This window comes from Prunus avium, chromosome 6, assembly GCF_965620075.1.
Source record: "Prunus avium chromosome 6, drPruAviu1.hap1.1, whole genome shotgun sequence".
Taxonomy (NCBI): Eukaryota; Viridiplantae; Streptophyta; class Magnoliopsida; order Rosales; family Rosaceae; genus Prunus; species Prunus avium.
Genome location: NC_142289.1, coordinates 8333848 through 8339847, shown reverse-complemented (window position 1 = coordinate 8339847; position 6000 = coordinate 8333848). Strand labels below are relative to the sequence as shown.

General features: G+C 34.5%; 1 long non-coding RNA gene across 1 annotated transcript; it reads left to right on the top strand.

Annotated features, from left to right (window-relative positions):
* Nucleotides 1–528: 528 nt before the first annotated feature.
* On the top strand, nt 529–2738 carry LOC110753491 (uncharacterized). Its single transcript, XR_015836758.1, has 3 exons — nt 529–767; nt 1637–1718; nt 2495–2738. It is a non-coding gene; the product is annotated as an uncharacterized LOC110753491 (long non-coding RNA).
* Nucleotides 2739–6000: the final 3262 nt, after the last annotated feature.

The window sequence follows — 6000 nt, the reverse complement described above, 5'->3', positions numbered from 1 at the left end:
TATATATTAAAAAAAACCATAAATGAAATAGACTTTAAAAACACACTCAACGCCCATTTACAACATAACAAAATGACTTTTAACTTCTTTTAAATTACAAAACTGTAATTGATTTCTTAAAACAAACCCAACCTCAGAACCTCGTAAAAAAACCCAAAACACTCAATAGGGCATCAAAGTAATTTAATAATCAAAATTAAATTCAATAGGGGCAGCTGTCATTTTTTGGGTTTCTTTATAGATATTAAATAGTGTAGGGTTTATTTATAATAATATATTATTAGTGCTGAGAATGAGTATATGACTAAATATCTCTATTTTCTTCAGGCTTGGAAGAAACTGAACTATGAAAGAGCCCAAAAAGGCTTTCATTGTTGAACCTTGAGGCCCATACTTGTTCTTTAGGCTTGGAATTCATGCTACAGAATGGGCCTCCGAATGTGCTTGATCCGCATTTGGTTCGGGTTGGGTTTGGTAATCATAGTCCGGAAATGCTAGGGCGAAACTTCAAAAAGAACGACACCGTTACTGCCCAGTACTGACACTGAGCTCAAGAAAGGAAGTAGGAAGAAAGAGACTCAAAGTTGAAAGCTTCAATGGCGTGCCTTGTTGTGTCATGACCCTCTCTGTACCTCTCTCAACTTCACATTGCTTCGCAAACGTAAGTTCGTCAACGAAAAATCCCTAGCTTTTATCCTTGAGCTGCTGAAACAATCTTAGAAAACTTGGGATTTGAAAGCAGGAGTGGGAAAATGCTTCAGGAACAGGTTTTCTTCTTCAATCTCTTTTCTCAATTGCCTGTTATGCTTACTGTTAGACTTGGATATGATTAGTTTTCATAAGATATTAAAAATCGCCCGCCTAGGCGGCCTAGGCGGGTCGGGTCCTCTTTTTTTTTCTTTTTTTTTTCCAAGTAGCAAAAATATGAGCATTAGAGATCAATTGCATAATAGCATTAAGGCTGAGGATGTATTTGAATTACTATCGTATGTCAGGTTGGGTGGGGTGTTCCAACATGAGTACAGTGTGAAGGGTAAATTCAGCCCAAGTTTGCTGATTTTTCAGCAAGTTAGAATCTCTTCAAGGTTTAAGTTCCCTTTCCTTTGGATAATATATCTCATGAGTATAACAGATCATGAAAGAAAAGAAAAGAAACTTAAAAAGGCATTCCATTTTTCATGGTAAACAGAATAAGCCTATCAAGATGCTATTCTTTAGTCATATTTTCATGGAACTCTCAACCATATTGTTCCTGCTTGCTCTGTTATTTTAATTGTATATGGCTGAACAGTGTGTTCAGTTTCTCTTCTGTTACATGGCGTCTATTCGACTGAACCTTTAAGAGTCTTTCTTTGTTGAGTTGCTGCAATCATTTTAAATAACCAATAGCCAGTCACAAGCAATGTATTCCAAGGAATTTTTTGAGATTGGTAGTCAGTTCACTTTTTTCAAAGGAAGAACTCCGAAAGTCCCACTCCCCTGCACATGAGCCAAATATCACTAATCAGTTCCTTGGGGTGCAATATAATGGTTGCAAATTAAGAATTTCCCATTTAGTGGAATGTAGTTCTTTTGATGAGGGTAATCTGGCTTTTGCTTAACCAGCTAAATATTTTTTTGATGGAATGTTTTGTAGAATTTGCTTCATGCTGCAAAGATGGAAGTGGATAAAATCATGCTCACGGACAGATGCACCACTTCTATTCCCTCCTGGGCAGGTACGATTTGCCATTCAAGCTTCTAGCCCTTCAAGCTCAGAATTTGGTCATTAATTTTAAATATCAAAGACAACTTAATTGGAAAGTTTCGCTAAAGAATCGAAATACTTTACCCATTTTAGGTTTGAGTATTAGGATTTGGTTGGAGAGTGCTAGGGTTATAGGAGCAGCAAGCATTTAATGAAATTTTTGAGTTGGAAGAGAAGTTGGTCATTTCGTATATAGTGAGATAGAGCCCAACCGAAAGATAAGAAAAATAGTCCGCGGCGAAAGGGATTAGTCACTGCTGTCGGCGGTGGATACCCTTGGGTCTCACCTAAAAAAAAGATAAGAAAAATAGTATGGCCTTTACTGAAGTTCACCATGCTAGGTAGAGTTTGGATTTTGGGTCGTGGTTCAACTTTTTGATATCTCTCTCTCTCTCTCTCTCTCTCTCTCTCTCTCTCTCTCTCTCTCTCTCTCTCATGGATAATAAACGCATCATCTTTAACCTGTCCATCTTAGGCATTGGCTGCTTTGCGTAGTGCAAATCAGGTGCACAAAGTTGTTGACTTTGAGAGGTTCTGATTCGAACTTTAGGTTTCCTATCGTTTTTGTTAGTAGTTTTTTTTTTCTTTTTCATGTATAGTTCTACTTCTGCCTTTCCCCCCAACTTCCCTATTGGCTGCTCGAGTAGAATTGTTTACACATTGACATTAAATTGTCGGGATGGGGAGGGGGGGTGTTTGTTGTTGGACGATACTAATAAACCTTCCTTCATGTATGCCCATTTTCAGATACCTGAGGAGCAATTCTCTCTCGTCAGAGTTCTAAACATACCGTTTCAGAGCTAGTTGAATTCCTTTATGCAATAGATTCTTGGGTATAAATTCCTTGCAATCTACATACAATTGTGATGCAAACTTTATTGACTCTGCGATAGCAGTACAAACATTTGTGAAAATCATACATAATAAAGCTAGATGATTAAGTTCAGGATTTCGAAAAATTTAATCTGATAACCTTTTGGTTTCATTTTCCAATCTGCTTTTCTTCCTGGTAATGTATATGCAGGCAAGAAGAACAAGTTTCCTTCAGACAAGGATCTTGTTGGGGTTTTAATTCACATGACGAGTATGCTATTCCTTATCTAGAAATAGTCATGTTTAATCTGGTGCCCTTTTGTTTTGTATTAATGCCAAACTTTGACTGGTTTTCAGAAGTAAGAAGCGGGATACAAAATCGAAGCTTTCTTTATATCATAAGCCTTCAATAAGCTCTCTATCTTTCTAATTTTATTTTAGAAAATCAATTAACCCCCCAAGAGAATAAATGCAAAATCAATTAGTTCAAGAGGATAAATTAAAGCCAAGGACAAGTAGTTAAGATGGTCTCCAAAAACTAATCACAAAAAGGTTCAAAAGACTCGTAATTAAGAAGGTTTAATGAGTCTAGTCTCATTATTGTTAAGTTCATCAAACATGAGTTTGAACACTTGTCCATTTTAATTGAATACGACATGTCCTAACTCGTCGGTCACGGAACAAGATAATAACTGAATCATAGGACATAAACACCACCCCCCCTCCCCCCCCTCCACCATAGTTGGGGAATTTTTACACCAAATCATCAATCCTATCATCAATCCTTTAGTGCATGAAAGGTGAAGCTAAATCTTGGCTTTGCCTTTTTCATGCGTGGGCTCTATACATAACTAAAGCTTAGCTAAGCCCTAGCTAGCAATACTCATTTGGCACTCACGAAGTGGGCGGGACCCAAATCAACCCAAGCCATCGATTTTCATTGTTCTTGCACTCACAATTTACAAATATAATTTGAGATTGACAAAGGTTCTCCAGTTCACTTCTGAAAGTGATATTTCTGAGTTGTAGTGGTCACTAAGTAGCATAGCTGTTGACATGCATTAAGATTTGGGTGTTTTTCATTTGAGATTGATATATACTGCCACAATGTCATGGGGTTCGAATCTAAGACCATTGACATACAAATCAAGGTTATTTTCTACTAAACTAGACCTAGTTAGCTATGAAAATATTTATTAGGAAACCAAATTTGCTATAAGATTTTGACATCCTTGTCAAGGCCTGGCCAGCACTGGCAACAAAATTCTGATCTTTTGGACAAAAGGAGAAAGGTGGAAAACAAGATTTCAATACATTCTTACATATATATAAATTGAACGACTTTGGTGCTGTGGCCATAGTGCCACATTAAAACATTCTAAGATAAACCACAGCCATTATTTCAAAGAATCTTTTTTTTTTTTTGTACGTTGACTTCCACACGACATAAAATAACAAGAGTATATCTAATCCTATAGCAACTGAGCTTTCAACTTTATTTTCTATATAATATATATATTGTTGATGATACTTGGAGTAATCTAATCCCAATAATTACATTGATTATGATTAATAAGGTTGAAATATTGGCATAAAGAGATAGAGGCTCCGCTTCTTGCTTTTTTCATCACTACCACCATATATATAATTAAGTGGAAGAATATGTGGCCGCATTTTCGTGAAAAAATTATGTCTTTGAAATGCTACTCTACGATACTGACCTTTTGGTCTAATGATTAATTAGTCATTTTATTTTGTTTGATTAGGTTTCGAGCTCAAATCTTATGAATGATATTTTGGTATTTATTTTTCTTAGATAAATGATGTGATAATCTAAATTACTCTTGAGTGTAAGGAAACAGACTCACTATCTTGTCCAACAAGCGGCTATACTTATTTTGACACGTGGTGCCTAATAGCTAGTGAGCCCTATTTTCTATATATATATATATATATAAAAAGAATATAGTATCGCCGCTCGACTATACTAGGTTTTTTTATAATAAAAAAAATAGTATAGCCATCCGGCTATACGTATTTTGATACGTGGCGCCCAAATGCCAGGGAGCCCTCTTTTTAAAAAAAAATCAGTATAGCTGCGCGGCTATACGAGGTTGTATTAATATTTCTTATTAAATAGTATAGCCGGGCGGTTATACGTTTTTTACACGCAGTCAACTAGGCGCTACGGCGAACTTCTTTTTTTTTTTTTTTTCATAAATAGTATAGCCGAGCGGCTATACTCTTTATATATATAATCTTTTTTTTCTTTTAATTTTTTTCCCCAATATTCGTTTATCGATAAGAGTAGTTTAGAGCGTTATCCATTACTAGTAGACTATTATTCGAGTTTCTATTGTCCCCTTTTAATTTTTTTACTTTTCCAGAGTTATTACCCGATAAAGAACTTTCATGTTTAATACTCTATTATACACGTATGTACGTATTTTTCAATAATACATCATTGTTATATACACGTCTTAAAGACTTGGTAAAATTCACATTAAAAAAAAAAAATCAAATGTACAATACTCTTATTGTACATGTACGTACGTATTTCTCATGTTTAATACACATTTTTTTTTACAAAATTTTCAATAAAACACACAAAATTAACATATTATACCTATAATTCTCACATATTATTGAATAAAAATGATATATATTAAAATATTATATAGTGGCCGATTAATATCTGCTTTGGATATGCTGAAACTAGCAAATTAATATATGTAATGCAACTAGGAGGCTCCTTTATTCTTAATTTGTTTTAATTAAATAGTATAGCCACTCGTCTATACTCATTTTAATTAATATTTCTTAAAAAATTGTATAGCCGCGCGACGATACGGTTTTTCATGGGGACAACTAGCCGCTAACTCTGTTTTTTTATAAATCGTATCACCGGCCGGCTATACTCAATTTTTCCTAATTTTTTTAAAAAATAGTATAGCCGGTCGGCTGTACCCATTTTTAATATTTTTATTAAAAAATTGTATAGCCGGCTAGCTATACTTATTTTGGCACGTGGCGCCTAATCTCTAGGAAGCCTTTTTTTAAAAATAAAAAAAATAGTTATTTTGACACGTGGGCACCTAATAGCTAGATGGTCCTTTATTTATTTATTATTTATAAATAAAGAGTATCGCCGCCCGGCTATATGCGGTTTTATTAATATTTCTTATAAAATAGTATAGCAGGCCGTCTATACCTTTTTTGACACATGGTCAACTAGGCGCTATGCGGCTAACTCTGGTTTTTTTCCATAAATAGTATAGCCCCGCGGCTAAACTCGATTTTTCCTAATTTTTTTTGTTTTCATTTTTTTGTTAATAAATAGTATAGCCAAGCGGCGATACTCTTTATATATATATATATATATATATATATATATATATATATATATAAAGATCCTTTTGTACTTTTAAATTTTTTCCCCG